This window comes from Zonotrichia albicollis, chromosome 5, assembly GCF_047830755.1.
Source record: "Zonotrichia albicollis isolate bZonAlb1 chromosome 5, bZonAlb1.hap1, whole genome shotgun sequence".
Classification (NCBI taxonomy): Eukaryota; Metazoa; Chordata; class Aves; order Passeriformes; family Passerellidae; genus Zonotrichia; species Zonotrichia albicollis.
The window spans coordinates 18,782,147-18,803,280 of record NC_133823.1 but is presented as its reverse complement, the minus strand read 5'-3'; the positions used below and the strand labels follow the sequence as shown (position 1 = coordinate 18,803,280).

The 21,134-nt window shown below is 38.9% G+C and overlaps 1 protein-coding gene across 6 annotated transcripts in view; it reads right to left on the bottom strand.

Annotated features, from left to right (window-relative positions):
- BMPR1B (bone morphogenetic protein receptor type 1B) overlaps positions 1–21,134 on the bottom strand; it is a 231,235-nt gene that overhangs the window by 135,743 nt on the left and 74,358 nt on the right. For 3 of the 6 annotated variants that reach the window (XM_014265404.3, XM_074540942.1, XM_074540944.1), the window contains one exon: positions 7,910–7,971. The exons of the other annotated variants lie outside the window; for them this stretch is intronic. The gene's annotated coding sequence lies outside the window, so the exon portion shown is untranslated. The remainder of the gene's footprint in view (positions 1–7,909; positions 7,972–21,134) is intronic. 6 annotated transcript variants of the gene reach the window in all.

Below are 21,134 nucleotides of genomic sequence, written 5' to 3'. Positions count from 1 at the left end.
TCACGTGTGAACTACACTCTAAAGGGTTTGTCGTGAGGATGCACATTTAAAAAGCAGAGAGAAAAACACAGAAACCAGTAAAGCCTTTCAAGCACTGTGGGCCTCAAGATAGGTCTTTGAGCCTTGCATACTTTGATGTTCTGAGTCCTGGTGGAAGGGATGAAGCAGCTGTCTGACCCGCTGCATGGGCAGGCACTGCAGCTGGGAGATGCACGGACACCTGAAAGATCACATTCAGCTTACTGAGACATACTTTTTGTTCCATAGTCTGCCACTGAGCTTAGCACAAATCTAATTGAAAAGCATTCGTACTGCAAATGAGAAAAATCAGTTCTTGCCCTCAATTTAAAATACACTGGTATTTATTATAAAAAGGGCGATGTTTAGCTACTCTTCACTGCTCTCTCAGGTGAGCAGATTCAAAAAGGGTGTCAATAAGAAAGCCAAAGTTAAATAATTTTTCAGTGAATTACATTTTGTGGACATATGCTATTACCAAGACATATTCTGAGTTTTATTTCAAATACCTATGAAGCAAAATGCAAAACATTTTCCATGACTTGTCTGAAGAATGGTACAAATTTTTATTACAGATTTGTTTGCATTCAAATTACAAATGAATGATCCATATTACTGTTTGACTCAGTGGTGTAATTATAGATCAGCCACATTAATTTCAGTGGAATTTCTCTACAGTTTTGCCTTGCCACACAAGTTTGAATGGATGTGGTAATTATTATAAAATTACTTGACATTTTTTATATTGTAATAATATATATTCATACGTATCAATGACTGCAAAATTGTTTTTTCACCACAAAGTGTTTCATCTCTACAGGATGGTTGATGTTTTGCATTTTTTAAATAAAAATAACAGCTAAAAATAAATTTATTTTGTAAGCAGAATTTTTATAAGCTGATCTGGCAAACATTTATCTCTAAAATATATTTAAAACCTCTTAATACATATTTATGCAAATATCAGTTACTTTCTCAAACCTTCTTTTAGGGGTAGGAAGCGGAAAAACGATTTTTTAGGAAGTTTATTTACAGAAATGAACTAACAAAACAATCCACAGCCTGATTACACACCCAAAATAGGCCAGACTAACCAGAAATGCAATAGCAGAGAACTATAATTTTGAAAACGATATGGGGGTTGAGAGAAGGGGGAGGAAGAAATTAATTTCTGCATGCTTCAAAAAAGAAAAAAAAACAGTAAGCTAAAATCTGTACACTCAGTCCCTACAGCTTTCCCCACACTGGGGAATTTTAGAGTTATGAGTAACAATTTTTCCTCAAAGCAGAAGTGGTATGATAAGAACTACAGTCTCAAAATATTTTATACATAACATGCTGTTTCTTCACTTCACTTTGCTTTATAACTGTCTGCAAAAACTACATGAAAACGAGACACAAATTTTGTTCCACTGAAAATCCGACTTTTACACTCATTTCAATGTAAACAGAAAGGAGAAGACAAAAAATGAGCTTCAGAAATTGTCTAACATTGGAATAAAACTGCATTTTCATTAACCATGCCACCCTGGTGTGAGCTGACCACATGAGCCCTTTGCTCATGTGGTTTGAAGCTGTCTTCCCATCCAGGCTGTGGTACAGCCCAGAAGCCACAGATATCAACCATTAGTTGCTCAGTACCATGTTGCATCAAATATTTGAAGGAATGACTTTCTGTAGGCATCACACATTATATATAGTCAGTGCTGGTTTAAACCTTCTGTGATTGTGAAACAGAAGATAATTTTCATGTGTTCTCACATCTGGGCTAATAATAATTTGCATTAATATTATTTATGTATTATGTGCTCTTCAAGGCTGCTTTAGGACATTAATGGAGGAGAGGTCAAGCAGTCTCTCTTGGAGTCCTTAAAAGATGAAGAAGGGCTTGTAACTGACAATTGCCAAAGGTATCAGTTATTCTGTTCATGAAAATATTTCTTTACATGCTCTGCAGAACAGGCACCATTTGATGAACACCACAGACAGGAGCAATGCAGCCATTCCTCATCCAACTTCTCATTGCAAGGTTAGTATTGATTTTCTTGGAGCACTTTTCAATCAGCTCACAGCCACTCACCTGGTGCAGAGACCATCCCCCTGCTTCATGAAGAAGAACAGTATTAACTGCTGCTTTTTTTCCTCCAACACACAGCAGAAAACACACAGGTGACTTATTTGAAAATGGAGGAAGAAGGCACTCCAAAAGACACAGGACTGAGATAACAGCATTAATGGATGATGAGTTGTCTCATGGCCATATTACACCCTAAGACTTGTCTGGTCTCTAAGTCAGCCACAGTGTTGTGTGTTTCTATTCAGAGCCACGGAAAGGTTAGGTTTTCTTTATACCTGTTGCTTTTGTTGTGTCAAATGCAGATATTGAGGCATGAAACACACCATTTGTCATGGCTGGTTTGCACAAGTTGTCTAAAAGAAACTAAAACCCCAAGCAAGGTATTTCAGACAGCATGGAATGCAATAATCTAAAGGTCCACATCCCTCTTTGACACCTGTCAGCTGTTTACAGTATTTACAGATGAAGCAAGATAGAAAATTACACATAACAATGAAATTGATGAATTCCTAGTTGTATGTAATACGCCAGACTCCATGTTAAGTGGCCTCTAAGCCATCCCTGAATGCCAAGATGTGCAGAGAAACAAGAAAGAAGTCTGCTTGACCTGAACTGGAAAGAACTTTAAAACCTCTATGCACAGTCTGCATAAGAATATTAGGGAAAAAAATACAGTAAAATTCTTCATGCAAATTGCCATCTGGGCCAGGAAGCTGAGCACAATACTGTTTTCATCATCTTTAATGATGCACAGTTTAGTTCAGGAGGAGGGGGGAAGGAAATGGGACCAACCTTTGACCAGTATGACAGCAGCATAAGTAATCCCTTATTGCATTATGAAATGATTCATACAAGGAGACCTGTTACATTACTGGCCTGTTAACAGTATCACAGCTCCTTACTTGGACTTTTTTTCATTTTGTTTTACATAAGACAAGCCTATTGCTGTCATTTGTAAAGAACAGAATAGCTGCTACAGTTTTAATATCAAACACAGGAAAAAAATACACAGCAGCTGTTCATATTTTCTAGGAAGTCTGTTATAATAATGATGTCATGGAAAAAGGCTGGAATCTATTAAAATGGATCAGACAGGCAAGCCATTCAAAGCCTCCAAACAATATGCATACACAAGCTGCACTATGTACCTTACATTAAAATACAAACACACAAATAGGGGAGTTCCTTGAAAATATTATTGAGATCAGGCAATTAAGATAATTTCATAGATTTACTTCAATAAATTCAGTTTACTACTAGAACTACCCAGTAAAGCAAAATACAAAAGCTACAACCAGCTCACTGTCAATTAAGCTCACTTTTACCTATAAATGCATTTAAATCTATTTTTAAATCAGTGGCTCAAGCTACATAGGAACAAAGAGGCTCTCCCAGCAAAAAATCAGCAGTGAATAGTTTGGAAACTAATAATCCAATTTAGCTTGTGTTTTTCCAGACTCCACCAAGTCAACTATGTATGACATCAAATTTTGAAGATTCTGGGTTACACTGATGAGTTCACAAGTAAAGGGCATATATTACAGATGAAGCATTATAAATCTGAGATCAAGTTAAAAAGAAATTCTTAAATATCATCCTTTTCAAACCATCAAATAGATTTTGTACTTGCTAATTAAAAATACCACACACAAAAATCCAAAATCATTCCATCAGGTGATCTGAAGAGATCTGTTTGATGACAGCCCTGGTCAGTTTTGCATAAGTAAGCTCTACTGCACCCATTACACTCCACATTCAGCTACACTCAACATTACAACTACAGCTGTCTATTAAAAAAAAAGTCAAAACTTACTATCAGGACTCCAGTCCAAAATTCAAACTGCTAAGCAGAATTAAAACCCCAGAAAACAATGACCCAAACTTCACAGACACTTCCACGCTGAGGCCATTAAACACCTCCTCCTATACATGGGTGTGCATGAGCAAATTTGAGTTCACACAAGTCTGACTGCCAAACCTGATCCCCACTATCCTGCTCACATTTCCAGTCCCACTAAAAGGCAGAGGTTATGCTTGCACTAAAAGCAATAGGTTAAGCACACAAGTGTCTCTGAGCACTTCTCTAAAGACTCAAAATATTTGAGCCAAGGCACAATAAGATGAGTCTGAATGCCTTATCTTAGACACCTCACAGTGTTCATAAATTTTCACTTTAAGCTGTTATTGCATATAATAAAATAGCGTTAACATTTCACATGAACATTCAGGGCAGCTTATAAACTATTCAGTGATTAATGTCCTTGTCTCATGTTTTCAATTTTCATTGCTAGTGGAGGTCATATGTTATGATGTCAGCTTGAATCTAGATTTCCATTTTAAGCAAATTTAATTTAAATTATGATCCTAAGGCATATGGTAATAGACACTTAAAAGTTCCATACTGAGTAAATTTATTCACTCTGCTAATAGGATAGATTTCACATTATGGTGCCACTTATTCATCAAACAAACACAGTTTGGGTGGATGGTCCCAGACAGCAAAGATGCCATAGGTTGAATGTGCAGGAGCAGAACTCATTTATACCAAGATTTAACAGCACAATTGCCAACCTTGAGTGCAGGGGTTTGCAAGACTCAGCCAATAATAGGAAATTAATCAAATCCCCAGAGCATGATGTAAATTGAATCTGCCAAAAGGATTCAGAAGGAGGAAGAACAGAAGTCTTAAAAGATATCTGAGCTGGAGGAAGGCTTGGGGCATATTTTCCTTAGGAACTAGTGGGATGGAAATGCTTCTTGGGGGCCTCTCACTAGTAAGACACTCATCCCTTTATTCTACCATGCTCATCAGACTGGAGAATTCCTCACCAAATTGCGAAGAGAAGTTTTATGAGACAGCTGAGATCAGAGGAGAGTAGGTGGCCAGTGAAAGGACTGCTCTTCTCTCCTCTGTCCATCCCACCCTTGCCCTCCTATTTCCCCTGGACTGTCGCTGCCTTTTTCATGACCCCATCTGTGACACCACCTTACATAACTAAACCACTTGAGAGCAACCTCTGTCTTCTTTCTCCCTGGTTCCTGCTCTCCAAAAGAAATAGTTCTCAGGTGGTTGTGCTCCCTAAGACAATTCACTATGGGCCCAAGTAACAGCCAGCTCAATCACCTGATTGGTTTCAAGCCCAAGGTATAGAGCAAGATTTTTCTGTATATTGCCATCCCTTTTCTCATGTGCATTGGTTCCATGCGAAACATTAACAAAAATTATTTCAGATTAAGTTATTAGGTTTGATGTTATGGCTTATTATTATTATTATTTCTTCTTTCCATGGAAGAAATATTCATGGAATAACAGTAAGTAAGTTAAAGTCCTTCTCAAAGTAAAACCAAGCCCAAATGGGTTTGTCAGGTATGCAATGCAAGAAGCACCAGAATTATTATTGCTTTTTTCTATAATTTTTTTTTCCCCAGTAATAAACAGTAGCGAAAGTATACAAATTAAGTATTTCTATACAGCCTTTGAATTACAACAATTTCTTATATTGGTAAAGCAGTGGCAGAAACGATGAGCACAACCCACTGAAATTACTTCATTCATGACATAAGGAAGGATATTCAGAATTCAGGTAGTCACTAAAATGTCAGAGCTCATTTTGAATTGGTCAAGTGTTTAAAAATTACTGCTAAAAGAATGGGCAATCTTCAGTAGCATTTTACAGCCAGATGCTTATAACACAGCATATGCCAGATCAAATGCTTTGTATTACACAAGTATAATTCTAAAAGCAAGGACTAGTGCAGGAACTACATGGTGAAAGCATGGACCTACTCATGGGGTTTTCTGTGTTTAATTTACTAAGGCAATTTTTTTTTCCCCCAAAAATGACTGAATGGATCAGGAACATCATATAATCTGTCCAAGGTATTGCCTTCTCCAGGGAGGCATTTTAAGCACAGAGTAATCAAAACCCTTCAAAAGGTCTTTAGTGTGAAGCAATAAAGCCACTTTCATTTATGCAGATGTACAACCAAAAGCCATGTATACATCCACACAATTAAATTGGTTCTATTATTATCTTTGTACTCATTTCAGATTCAAGCTGATAAACTAACTAGGATACTGTAGAAGCAGGAATAGCATCATGTAGTTAAATATGGTAAATAGGTTACTAACCTTAAAATGTCTCAAAAACCAGCATTTTTAAAAAATTCTTTGTTAAAGGAAATATTTCAAGACTCAGCTTAAAACATGCTTGAACAGCTAATAACAAAAATATTCATTTTCTGCAAGAATGGGAGCAAAGATTTGGGACAAAACACAGAAAATTAATAGCATTTTAACAGTCTTAAGAATCCTTATATACCATGTTCCTATATAAATAAAGATTAACAGATAAAAGATTATACTTAGTTCATTTGTTTTGTATATAATGTTTGGAATATATAGCTTTTTATTTTTTAATACCTCCATGCAACTTACTGGCATTTCAAGGTTAGCACATCCATTTTTATAAGAAAAGGCTACAACTTTATTTTAAACTTAACAGGCATTCATTCTTTTTCCTTTCAAAATCTAGGTATAAGTAACAAAGCACCAGAGTCTTATAAATTTTCTAACACCAAATGCAAATTAAGTCGTGAAATTGCTCTAGGAAAAGTTCCAAGAATGTAAACCCAAAGGAACTTCAATACCATTTCTCAACTTCAGGCTCTTTACAATACTGAGGCAAGGTAACAGAATATGGTGCAGTCAGGAAGCGCTATCTGTGTATGGAAAAATGTTTAATTCTCCAATTTCAGCAACTTCCTGTATTGTGTTTATAAGCTCTATGATGAAATAGATGTATACAAAAAGGAAGAAACTGAAAGGATGGCAAGGGTTCTGTAAATTAAATAGCTCACAACCTTCTCAGTGGCCTGGAAAAGTGGATTGACAGTTCATAACTTAAAGCACATCATAGGTTTTGATCTATCAAATTTCTGTGTTTCTCCCTCCTTTATTGGGGGGGGGGGGTCAAGTGAATTGCTCACCTGCATTGTCTCAGTCTGATTAGAAGTAAAAAATATAGAATTCCCCCCATTATAAGGTAAAAGGGGATAAAGGGTAAAAGGGATAAGGTAAAACTGCTCACATTTTCTTTTTACATCAGCTCTGACTATAAGGCTTTCCAACACCATCTTCAGCAAAGTGGGAGTTTTCCTCTTATGAACTGAGTAATTATTTAATCTTTCAACAATCCTCCTGAAAAGACTCAAATCCTTGTTTCTTAAGCACCAGGCAGGAGTTTTAGCAGATTGTTTAAACAAAGAGCTGATGACTTTTTGTTCTGCAGATCTACTTCTTGTTTACCCCAGGGGAGACATCAGTCAAAGAATGACAACTTAACTTGCCAGGCATGCTATTATTTAGCAATAACCCCAAGGGGACTAGGGACATTTCCTGCACATGAGGTTTAGGTCTCCCAATGGGTATCTGAAAATATGAGATAGGCAATGACAAGCAGCCCACACCAGAGCTGTGCTGCCAGCACCTGGTGTCTGTGTGCCCATTACCTCCAGCCACTTTCTCAACCGGCTCCCATTTTTCTGTCAGAAGACAATTCTTTACAAATCCCTTCCTGACAGACATCCAAGATACTAAGCATTGAAAATACTAACATCATTCACACTTGACATCTGTCTTTCAGACATCTCTCTTTCTCAAATATCCTGTTTGTATCACTGTGAGAATCGCAAGTGATTTTTTGTCAGCTTTTGGAACTGTAGTTCAAGAAGAGTGAATGCTACTGTGTTTACTTTATCACGGTGGTTATGAACAACAATGGTCTTTATAAAATTAGTTAACTCAGTTCTTACCTGTCAAACTCTTAATTTTCAAGAAGTATTCTTGCCTCACAGTTTAAGTAAGATGATATAATCTACAACAGTGCAGAAAAATATACCATTACATATGATATTGTACACTTAACATTAGTATTAGAGTTCAGTCACACTTGAGCAAACTGACAGATAAATTTCTATTTTCATGGTGTGGCATATATTTTATGTGGCAAATATCAAGCAGCAACTGTACAATATTGCCTATACTTACTAATAAAAACTACCTTTTTCCTTTCCCATTGTTCCTGCTCAAACATGAAGATGTAAGAGTTTTATCTACCTCCATGCACTACTCATAACACTCATGCTGTGGTTAGATAGATTAAATAATTAAGGTCCTGCTGACACAGTATTTCTTGTCACTAAACACCCCAATCAATTGAATTAGGTGCTTTAGGAAAAGGTGCATGACTAGGCTGAGATGCACTCAACTCCCATCAACTTCTAATGAGCTCTTCAGTAAAAACATGCAAAAAACCCCCCATACTCCCTACAAGTATGGATCTGATTACATCCCAGTGAAGCCTAATTATAAATTAACACCCTGAACTGCAGCTAAACAAAATACCATGGGCCTGAGTTTCTACTGACCAAAAAAGGCTCCCTGTGCAAAAAGCAGCAGCCACAGTGCAAAAATATTCCAGCCAAGACAGCTCACTTTTGTGTGTGCCATTTCCCACTAGGGGCAGAAGCTATGGACTCTAACCTTTCATACAAGTTGCTGAAAATGCCACAGGCATCACAGCCAGTTACATCTACTGTTTTTTTAATTTGCATCTAGTGCCAGACTTGCGCCAAGTTTTTCATTTATTGTTCACGAAGGGCTCTTTGCTGACTTGACTTTACAGAGAGACTGACAGAGTCAAATCAAGATGTTTTGTTATAAGAAACAGTTGATGTGAACATCTGCAGAACCCAAATAAGTTTTTCTTTCCTGGTTTGGAGTTTTGTTTTGTTGCTGTTTTGTTTTTCTTCTTCAACTAACCTACCTAGGACCAGTGTAAGTTGCCTCTGCTCTAGGAGAACTTTCTGGCATAACCATCACAAAAAATTAATGCCTAGCTTACCTAAACAGCACAGCCCTGAGCCAAAAGCCAGCAAAAGAGAACAGCAGCAACATTATTTCACTCCTCAAATATCTGAAGGCCACAGTGTTGAGCCTTTGTTCTCTGTGCTGGTTCTCCAAGCTAGACAGGCAACCACAAGCCTCAAATTACACTTCATTGATCCAGGGCAACTGGGGTGGTGTTCAGTTTCAGTTCTGCAACCTGCATGTTGACCTGCCTGTTTGTTGGCCTAAACAATGAGATTTCAGGAAATGAGGCGTTTGCACTTTGTCCAAGTCTTGTTTTCAGAGAGGGGGATCTCTGCCTCAGAGGCCTAGGTTGGTGTGGAAGGAAAGCATAACATCTGGACCCAGGCTCTTGGACTGCATTCCTTCCCTGAGAGAGTCTCTGCTTCAAATTCAATATGACCAAAATAAACACAAACCTAGAAATGGGAGGTGGTCTCAACTAGCTCAAATTCTTTTAGCATAATGTTTTTGTTACCTATGGTAAAAGTGGAAGATATATTTAGAAAGAAGACGGGGAGATTACAATCGTTTGTTCAGTAATATTTTAGAAACATATATTCCCACATTTGGAAGATTTCATACAGTCCATCAATACAAAACCAAATTCTAACCATTTGCAATAAAAAATATATAGTTTATGGAAATTTGAAAAATTCACATAACATGACATTAATAATATCCACAGTCATGGAGTGCCAGCAGTTAAATGTAGAAATAACTTATATGATATAAAAAAAAATTTCAGTTTCTCTATAAAATAACTAAAACTTTCCATGCAAACTTCCCATTAAACTAAATGACAGTATAAAGTTGCTCAAATGTGCAATGAAAGAATTCCAATTTGAGACTCAAGCAAAGACCTTTGTTTCTTTCTTTCTTTCATGCCATGAGAACAATTCCAAAAAGATGTTTTTAAATGACCTATCTTAACCCCCCACCCACCACCTAAAAAACCCCATACAATAGGAATAAATGCCACACAGGGCATTTTCAAGAAACAATGTTCACTTCTCTCCTGAAAGTAAGAAACACTATCTTATTGTGCTCATGCATGGCAAACAGAAGCCTAGAGTTTCAGTTATTTGCTTGCAGCCATAAAAGAATTGTAATCTGGTGTCTAACTCAATCTGCTGCAGAACTTTTGTATCCGCTTATCTTCCTTTTAAAGTCTACATAACTTCAAAGTACTGTTGGACTGAAGCCTTGCCTTATGCCTCCAAGCAACATACTATTATTTATTCTGGCTAATTGATTTGTCTGATTCCTTGACCACATTCAGAAGGCACCTTCTGTTTGGAAAGAAAATCTAGCACTTATGAACTTCAGGTTGAGGATACCCACCAGAGCCAAGCAAAGACTTTTTTTTAAACAGCCTAACACACTTTTTTGTGTGGTTTTGTTTGTTTTAACAAAGACCTTGTTGGCTTTTCTCTTGATTTTGCTTTAATTTAGATAAAACATTTATGAAATTCATGCTCATAACCCAGCAGCCACTTCTTGGCAATTTGAAGCTATTTTTATTCAGCAGCACCTGAAAAAATGCCTATGTGGCAAAACTTCATGCAAGTGCTCCATTGCAATAAACCAGGATCCTGAAAAGGCCAAAAAGGACAAAATTCCATCACATTACTTTACTTATTGTCTATCTCAAACACAGAGGAGGACTCTGCACAACAAAAAACACTGTTGCAAGCTCAGTTCAGAAATTTTTCTTGCTCAGAGTACCTGAGTTAACCTGCAGTAATTTACTGCAGAGATCCAGCTGTATGTCTCACTAGCAATAGACGGACCGTGCAGAATAAGTTTCATTTCCCATTCTTAGGTACCAGATAGTCTTTTATTGTACAGTAATGTCTTGGCTTCATTTTTCCTTGTACTTCACAGCACAAGAAAGAGAGACAGTTAAAAACCAGAACAAACAGAAACCCAGCTGAGACAGTTCCTTCAAAACTAGCAGCACGAAATACTGAGTTTCACCTTCTTATCTAGAATATGTAAATGTTTCAGATTCTGATCTCAGGCTGACTTCCACCGACAAGAGCATTGTGGCTGCCTGGGGAGCTGCCGCTGCCCATCTGCTTTACACTTATACAAGGCTGCCATCAGATCTGGGTCATCTCACCTTGGAGTTTGCCACACACATAAATTAAGGGATCACACACAAATGTGGTTGTGCTAACTGCAATATAATTTATTGGCAGAAAATATTTTTAGACATTTCCCACCCACTAGCTTGAAAACAGTGATTTATCTACATAATTAAAGAGGAATTTCTTTAGATTTGCTCTTTCCACTATGTTTACCCACATGTCTATGGAAAATAGAAAAAATATACCCATAGTATATAAAATATAAAATACCGGAGAATTTTGATAGCTAATAAGATATTAAAATGCAGAGAATATATTTTCTGCTATTCAAATATTACAAATATGTGCACCTAACACTATACAATCACAGAACATTTTGAGTAAGAAGGGACCTTTTAAAGGTCATTTAGTCCCACCTCTCTGCATTGAAAGCTTTATAGCAGTCACATGAATGTGCACTGCCTAATAATCACTTTGGTGGGTTCACACATGTGAAATATTTGTGAAATGCCTGTGCACATCCTCCCGGATGACAGAAGGATTTAAAACAGCAGCCACCAGAAAATGCATGAAGAGTGTGATGTGCCAAGCTGCTGCTTGCTGGTAGCCCCTGCACTACTTGTAATCACAAGTCACTGGTATGCTGGGCACACTGGCAGGGAGCTGTGCTCTCTTCACTCAAATCCAGCAAGTCCCAGTGGAAAGAACAACTCAGTGTTCCAGCAACTCAACATGGAGTGCTGACATTGAATAAACTTTAATGAGGTGTTCATGGCCGAGAAATAACAGCAGGGGATCCCTGAAAGTTTCAGACTAATTGGCAGATGCCTTTCTATGTCCGAAATAAAACAAAAATGCAAAACCCGACCCTTGTTGTTCTGAATGCATAACAAGTCACATTACAGAACTCCAAAGCTGCACCTCAACCAAAACATTTTATGCTAAGCATAGTTGCAATACAAAAAGCATGAAGAAAAGACAGAACATGGACTCATGCTTGAATGGCACATTCTATCTTATGCTCACAAATCCAAGTCACTGCAAACATCAGCTCATCTGCATGTACCCAACTCAGGTACATTTCCTGTGTCCTCTGCCATTGTTTTCTCAGTCGCAACAAACACAAAAGAAATAAAGTATTGCATGTGGAGCCAATCTTTCTGTTCAATTTACAGAATCAGCATTCTCTCTCATCTCTCTTTTTTTAAGTTAGATTTACAGCAAAGAATGTGGCAAAACCAGCAAATGATGAGCTGGTGGAAGCAAGAGACACCTCCCATGTGGGTCCCTGTTTTAAAGGACACATAACTGAGCGACTCAGGTCTACAGCATAGATTTACTCTGTGTAAACTTAACTAGACAACAGTCAACCAGTTGGATGAGCAGCATGTCCTTACTTTTCAGCATCTTAGAGAAACTTGGCTATAAGAAAACACAGTTTTTATGAAGCTAATGTGTTTAATAGCCACCAAATTAAAGGGAAGATTATTAGAATGGTCTTTATTAAACATCAGCTGAGACAATGAATGCCGCCACTCAAAGATCAGCATGAACTTAAGTTACACTTCTGCTGTGTCTGACAAATGTGTTCGGCAAAATTCTGCAGTTTTGTGCCCCTCGGTGCCATCTGATTACATTAATAATGGGAACTATCAGGGTTTTGGATCAAATCTCTCATGGGGACAAAAATGCAATAGCCCCCATCTCATAGCCAGAATTCCCTCATTTGAGAAGTCATTTTGCTTGCTCTGAGCACAGCCATGGTGAGGCTTCCTAGGAGGGACAGGAGGCTTTCAGGTTCTTGTGGCTGTGTCCATGTACCCCAGGTGACAAAGTACTGGCTTGGTTCCACGTGTATTTCCTGTGTTAAACTTGTACAGAGGAGCAAACCCAGGGGAGACAGAGCAGCAGGGAAAGCAACAGTTTGGTTTCTCCCTGCAAAAGAGAGGCAGATTTTCAGACAGAGCACTGGCTGCAAAGCCAAGCCTCGTATTACAAGTGAGGAAACTGCTTCCTGGTGTTTGATCTGCCCACTTTAGTAAAAGAGCACTTGCTAAATGCGGCATCAAAGGCATTCTAATTGTCATCATTACTTCCACCTGTCCCCTGAAATACAACTCCAAATACCATCTAAAACCTCAGCCTCACAGTGGCAATGGTGTGTGCTTCTAGTCTAATGCCATAACATGAGCAGTCTCGGTCACATTTTGGGGATTATTCTGCATGAGACACTGCTCTGATGAAGAAGTAAAATGTTGGCACCTTGTCCCTTAAGTAATACATTTGCTCTCTATGACCTATCAATATCAGCTGTTCAAACTTCCTATTCAAAGAGGAATTTTTACAAGACTATTTTTGAGGAGTTAGGCTTTGTTTTTAACAGAGTAACAAACTCTTCATAGAAAATGAATGTCTATAATCATTGTTGCTCCTACTGAATAAAATCAGACCAATAAGTGAACAGCCAAGCAAAAACAATGCAGTGAAAGTGAAACTGACTGGAAAATCATAATACAGCCATATCATCATAAAACTTTTACCAACTGTTCAAATAACTTCTGAAGTTAATTACTCTAAAACTTAAATAGAAATACAGTAATGTATCTAATTGCATACATTTTTCCTTCCATAAATCTCCATCTCTAGTAAAGCCTGTAAATTACCTGCACCATTAAACCTCAGCAAGCCTGGCAGCGAACATAAAATTTGACTGTCTACACATCAAAACTCATGACAAAAAACCCCCATAACAATCTGAAGCAATTTATATAAACTGTTTCAAATAAACTTCTGAATCTGAAAATAGGCAGGATCAAACTTACTTGAAAATGCCTGGATCTTTATATCCTGGCTACTTCCAGAAGAACACATTCCAGTTTCTCAAGCCAGGCGACCAAGAGGCTCCCAGGGCAGCCTGGGAAGACTGGTGGAGCTGCTCTGCTTACAGGGATTTCTCAGGGGAGCAAGCTGCATGTGAACTGCCAGCTAAACTCTGAGTGGGCAGCACATCACGCACTACAGGGAAGGAGGTGACTAACTGGTAGAGGACATGAGAGCCTTTCAAAGAGAGGGAAAATGCATGGCAGATGAACATCTCTTCTACTCCCTTATTCCGCTTTCACATCGATGGAAAATATCAAACGAACAAGGCAGTGCAATATATCACAAGGAAATTGTAACATGCATTTCCCTGTCAAAATAAGGCCACATTTTATTTCTGTGATACACCACACCAATAACACATTAGTCAACATGCAAAATCCTAACAATAATAATTCAAAAATAACACAAGCCACATGTTGGCTGGTGTTCCCTGTAGTCTCTGCGTAAAAAATAAGTCAGAAAACATGGAGACGTGCAAAGCTGCAAGATTTCAGGCTCCAGCCATATTCATACACGGACTTCATGAGAACCTGGAGCCAATGGTTTTGCAATCCAACCATGGAGCAGCCTTTTACATCCTACTCTCTGGGCTCTTGCCTAAGTATAACAATCTTGAAAAACGTGGCTACTGACACCCTGCTTTATGACTCACTGAAGTGTTTTGAGCCTAGGAAGTCACATCTGGAAGTGCACTATGACATGTTGTTCTGGTCTAGGCAACGAGCAGTAACCAAAAGCAGAGACCATTGCGGACCAGTTTGGGACAGGCAAACTCCTCAAAACACAGCATTATGTCTAAATCAAACCACTGAGTCCTGCCTGGCTTTTCCTACTTTTCTCCATTTGAAAGGATCCACGTGCATTGTAGCCCTGTTCTTAATTTCAACCCTTCCCATTCAATGCTGACTTATTTTCTGTGTTTTTCTCCCTCCAAGTATTAACCACAACAATGTGAAGTAGAAAATCCTTATGAAATAGAAATACAACATTGTGAGCATCAAACAACTGTGAACACTTCCTTCCTTCTAATTACACTGAAAAGAATTTATCTTGGCAGAGTCTTCAAAACTCCGCTATTAATTTTCAAATATTCTTTAGTGATGAAGCCTGTTTAGATCTAGAATTGTTTCTACTTGACTTCTCCCATCTCCCTGAGACTTTTCATCTTCAGATCTAAGTTAACCAGAGCAGCAAACTCCTCCTTTAAAAAGTTTCTCTTGGATGTTCCTTACTTGCATACAATCTGTAAGGTGTGTTTTTTCCTTTAAAAAAAGTCAGAGAATGATGTTATAATAAAAGTTTATCTAGTGTTTGTTTCTTCAGTGCTCTACTCTTTAAGTCTGGCTTACTAAAGAGAGAAATTTTAACTCTGTGTTTCTTGAGAGTAATTATAATAAAATAATTTGCATTTATATATCCTTCAGTTTTATTTCCCAATTTTAACATTTAGCCTCCTGAACAAAAATACATATTATTCAGTTCCCATCACTGCTAAAGTGCCTGTTGTTGTACAACCTTCTACCGCTTTTAAAATTACTGTGCAATACCATGCTGAGGCTTTACATTCTTGTTTTCCCCTTGCACTGAAATCACACAGAAAAACAGACCAAGATGCATTATGTGTCAATATGTGCCCCTTAAAAGTTTTCTTCTAAGTGGCAACATATGAGTGGGACACCCTTGCCCTTATATCCACATTAAAATGAGCTGGATTTGTCCTGAGGCCACCAGAGGTCACTTTGCACTTCAACAGCATCCTGCAAGCACCTGGGACAAAACTTGGGATATAAATTGTCTCTGCAGGCAGGCACAGTGGAATTAACCCTTCCAGCACCGTGCCTCTGTGCTGCCATCACCTGCTACAGCCTGCAGCATCTACCAGGATCTTTAATATAATCGCATAAAGGTGCTTAGCACATTATCCTAGATCTAATTATTCAGGAGCACTAATGAGTATAGGAGATCTCTTCAGCAGTGCTCATATACAAGCTGATGCATAGACAATGATTTTCAAATTTCTCCACAAAGTATTGAGATTCAGGGCTTTTTAGCAACTTTGCAAAACTGAAAGCAAGAAAAAAAAGTTATGCCAGGATTCCTAAAAGGAAACAGAAACGACCTTGATGCTGGAGCGCTTGTTTTCATTTTTAGGGCCCACATAGAAGTCCTTTACACAGGCACTGAGTAGGTACAGAGGGGGATTAGACCTTGGCATTAGATTAGCACCCATTTTTCCTTCGAAGGAGGCACTTCTGGAACAAGAGCTGGTAGCACTTTGCAGAGCTCCCTGCTGCATCCAGGAAGGAAGTCATATCTAATTAAACTAGACAGAACAGATGTATCATCGTTTTAGCTGGAGAAGCCAGTGAGGGAGCTCGGCTAGCACAGGGACAGCCAACTGCAGCTTCCCAGCTCCCCAGCAGCCTGTAAAGCTGCTACTGGGGGGCCTTGGCATTGTATTCAAAGCCACTTTTAAGAGCCAATATGGTAAGCTGCGCAAGATATGATGTACAGGGAGCCCCATAAAATACTTTAATGGAAACAGCAGGCTTGTGTTGGAAAAGGTTTCAAGGAGATTTGTACACCAGCATAAAGATTTCTGCTGCCATAAAACACCAATACACAGGCTCCCATAGCCCCAGACCTCACAAAACCTTTGGGATGTTGTTTTCTATAAAAAAGTGTGCATCATCATCATAGAGCAAACATTGATATGATGATGACAGAACACTTTTTACTCTGCTGCTCTACTGTGTTAACCCATGAGAGGCAAGGTGAGATGGTTAGCCATCTAAAAGCCTAGCAGGGAGAGAGGACTGCTGAGCAAGCTGCCTGTGCCTGAATCTTATAGGGACACGTTAGTGGCTGGGGCAGTACCATTTAATGCCCCTGTGATTGTTGTGGTTTGTGTTTATTTCATTAAGTTATTGTTAAATGGTTCATTCTGTTATCTCCCCACGTTTTCCCCAAGTTGGTTTTTCCCTAAATTGTACGCTCCCTTAAAGCTGTACCTCAATCTATTCCCCTCCCTTCGTTCTAATCCCTTCCCTGCCTATCGAGGCGACCCTGCCCTTCTTTCCCTGCCTGTCAAGGCAACCCCGCCCCTTTTTCCTGAATGTTCCCTGCCACTCACCCCCTGGACCAATCACTGATTGAAACACCCACTTGGAAGTCCCCTAATCCACGATGCCCCATCGGCCCATGTGATCTCTTCCCTCTCCTCCCCCTATCCTGATTGGTCACACGGTGTTGATGCAATGCCCTAGCTCCACCCTTGCAGTTTCCCTATTGGTTGATTTTTCTGTATCCACCCCCTGGTTTATTACTGTACTTAACCCTGGGTATTACGGTGTTTGGGGTTATTTTTTAGTTTTTCCTTCACGTGGTATAGGCTTTCTCTAAGGAACTTCAAGACAGAAAAATCTTTTCCTTTCTCTTTCACCTGGTCCCTGCTGTGGCTCTGGCAGTGTGCCCTGTAGAGCTTGCTGCTCTTCAGGTTCAGCTATGAGCAAATTCCAGTCCCCAGCTGTTCCCCACTCCTGTTGTGGCTGCTGTGGCTACTGGAGTGTCCAGAGCCAGCCCACATTCCACTGGGTTACAGCACGTGGTAAGTTATTCTCAGATAAAGCACTAAAAGCACTTACAATTTCAACTCAGTCTAGGTGGAAGGCAGTCCAAAGCCATCCTGAGGAGGAGCGTAACGCTGAGAGTTTTTCTTCTTTTTTCTATTAGAAACAAATGCAATAATTCTTCTCTTTAAGCAAAATCTTTGCAGATTTCTGCCAGTGAAATGTCACCTGCAGTGCCAAGCATTTGCTATTCCCAAAACGAGGGAAGCAGGAAGCCCATTCTAAAGAGCGCTTAGGAAGTATGAATGGGGATGAATGCAGCAGCTCTGCTTGTGGCTATCAAGCACTTTTTGACTCTAACTTTGCTTCTGTGCTGCTGGGCCTCTGATGTGGGATGCAGCTGCTCTGCCATACAGGGATGTGCTAGTCAGCTACACTGGATAATTGAGGTACCAGTCTGGAAAAGAGGGTGCAGGACCTCAAGGAACATCAAGGAATTTCTGCTTCAAGGAGCCTCATTAGGAAACAGAGATTCCATGGTTATGTAGGCCACTGATTATGACATTTTACCTACCACATCATCCAAAATTTCCTTACAAATCTTACCAGCACAGCATCACTGGCAGAACATGACTGTCACGGGAATAAATTTTTTGCCTGTTTACTGAAATTCTTCCCAGCTTCTCCAAACTACTCAAAGCTACCTCAACCACCACAGGAAAACATAGCAGTGGCTCTAAGTGAGTGAAGAGAAGAACACCACTAGAAATAAGTTATCAGATGCTGCATCTGGAAAACCTCTGATCTTTCACATCGAAATAGGAACAACAGTTTAAGTATTCGAAGGGGTGATCTTAGAAATTGCAAGCATTAAAAACTAGAATATGGACCATCCACACCTGTATATTTATCTTAGTTTTTAAAAATTATGTGAAATCTGGACCGTCGGGAACATTGTTTGAAGTATTTTTGATATTCATGTACAGTAAATTGTAATTCCACTCCTGCTTTGAAGAATTAAAAGCACTAATGTGGTCATTAGGGGATCTCATCTGTTCAAAGCCAGAAACAGTCAGAATCCAAGGAGGGAGTGAAGGAGGGTGTGGAGAGGAAAAAAACTAATACAATTACTTGTTCTTGATATTTGTTTTGTGCATAAGGAGTGACGCATTCTTCACCCAAACTACAATTTCCCATTAGAAAAAGAAGAAGAGTTTTAAGAAAACAGTGAACAACTTTTTCATGATCGAGTATCTGGTTTATATTTGGAAAATACAGGAAATGCATTCTTCTAATCAGCCCTTTTACCTACTGCCAAAAAAATGAGAGTGCAGCTTTACAGCCAAAATAAGCTGTTATCAACTCCTTTTATAATTCATTCCAAACCCCTACATTAATGTAATGGTGCAAATGAGCGCTTAAATGCAGAAAAAAGCAAAAAAAAGCAAATGATGAGTCCCTCTGGCCTGTGCACACATCCTACAGATGTGGACCTTCCTATTGTGGACCATTTTTACACTTAATTTTTCACAGTGCTATTTAATCTTACTAAAATACAAAAGTAAATCTTATGTAAAACCACACATAGAATATGTAGGAAATATCATGTCTCCCTAGGAAATTCTCTAAGAAAATGTACATTTAAAATTTCTGCTAGTATGCAGTATCATTCCATTCACACCCTTTCTGCTTACAAAATTCAAGGTTATCGTATGTTCCAGCTACTGTGTGTTCTCAGTTTCCAAAAACTTTTTTTTTTCTCCTACCAGCATAAAACACCCATTTGTCCTGGAGAACAGCTCTTGCACCTTCACTTAATGCACAGTCACTACACAGATGGCTTTCATCTGTGCAATTAATAATAATATTAAAATCTACATTTCAAAGCGATTTCATGTATACCAAACAAGTGCACAGTTCATCAACACCAAATAAATTCACAATACTTAATGCTTCAGATTCACTGTCCATATGGTCAGCCCTACAAAAATATGACTCATTAGACAGCAGCTACCAAACATGGATGCTTGACATGAAACTGGAACAAGCATTTTATCAGAACTGGTAAGAGATAAAGCCCGTGGAATCTTTAACACTGTTAAATGACAGATGATTGATCCAGTTCCATGTTCTCTGCCAAGAAGGGAGGAATACCCCAAGGGAGTGAGACATTCATAACATGCAAGAAACACTTTCATTCAGACTCAAAGCAGGCAAGATCAAAAGAAGATGCAAAATTTATAATTTGGAGGAACAGAAATTAGAAATAAGCCCAAGTTTGAAAAATACTACAGGTGTTTCAATGAAAATACGGCACAATAGTTAATGTATTGAGACAAGGCAGAAAACACTCACTTCTGAGACAGCTGAACAAACATTTAGTATCCCAACCCAAGAACAACCAAAGAGTTCCAAAGTTTATATGCTAATGTACCTCACTTCAAAGATTTCCTTAAGCTACATCAGAAAGCACAATTTCTATGCCTGGAAATTTAGCACTGACAGAAAGGGGACTGACAAACTGTCACACTGTCAAAAGGAAAACACACTGACAAGTGTTCCAATATGCAAACCCCTTATTTTTCTTGAAATAGATTGTTGCCATTTTCTGTAATTGCAAAACCTGTACCCACGTGAACTTTGTTCCCACACGGCCTGGTAAAGATTTCTGTTTCCCAAGATACTCCTTGACAGCCACTGCTACCTCTTCTAAATTACTCTGTGTTACTGGCGGCTTGCAAATCAGGAATTTGATCTTCTGGCACCTGGCAAAAGAGAGACACAGCTGAAGCCGTACAGAGAAAAGGTCCTGTGGCAACACGGGGTACAGGCAGACGGCTTGGATCAGCTGCTAGGACTGCTCAGAAGGTCAAATGAAACAGGATTTTAAAAGTGAACAGAACAAAATGAGAGAATTAACTTCACCAACTTCTGTAGGACTGCTACAGGAGTGGAAAATTAGAGTGGGGGCAAAGGAATGTGTAAATTGGAGAGAAGTTTAATTGGCTGTGGAAGGGTGCTTCATGTTGCAGTTGCAACTTCTTCCTTCCCCCAACTGACCCAGGTGCAGATGACCAGGAAGACACACAGGCTGGGATGTAGGGCCTGATTTCATTCCCAGGCAGGAAATACAGGGCCAAGTGTTAGACATCCAGGGCAGGGATGGCAAACACCCTTGATTCTCTTGATTTCTATGTCAGGCTTAGATGAGTTACAGTAAGTGTAAAAACAGTGAAGCTAAAGATCTGAAAAATACCATGGTTAGTAATGCTACTGTTTTTTTCAAGGGTAGGGGGCACAGTGGTTATCAACATTACAAGATAGGTATGATCTGACAACATTTAGGCATTAAGTTTGTAACTCACAGGTTACATAAAGATGGAAGTGGCCATTCCATCACACAGAGTGATAGTCTTAAATTGTACACTGTTGCAGAAAATCAACAGAATACATGGCTACCACGGGAAAATGAAGCTCCACTTGTTCATATCTCACTGGGAATAACCAGGTGCTGACAGCACATGGCATAACATCGATACAAGCAAGGAAAGGAAATATTTTCAGGGGATTCAACTGATACAGAA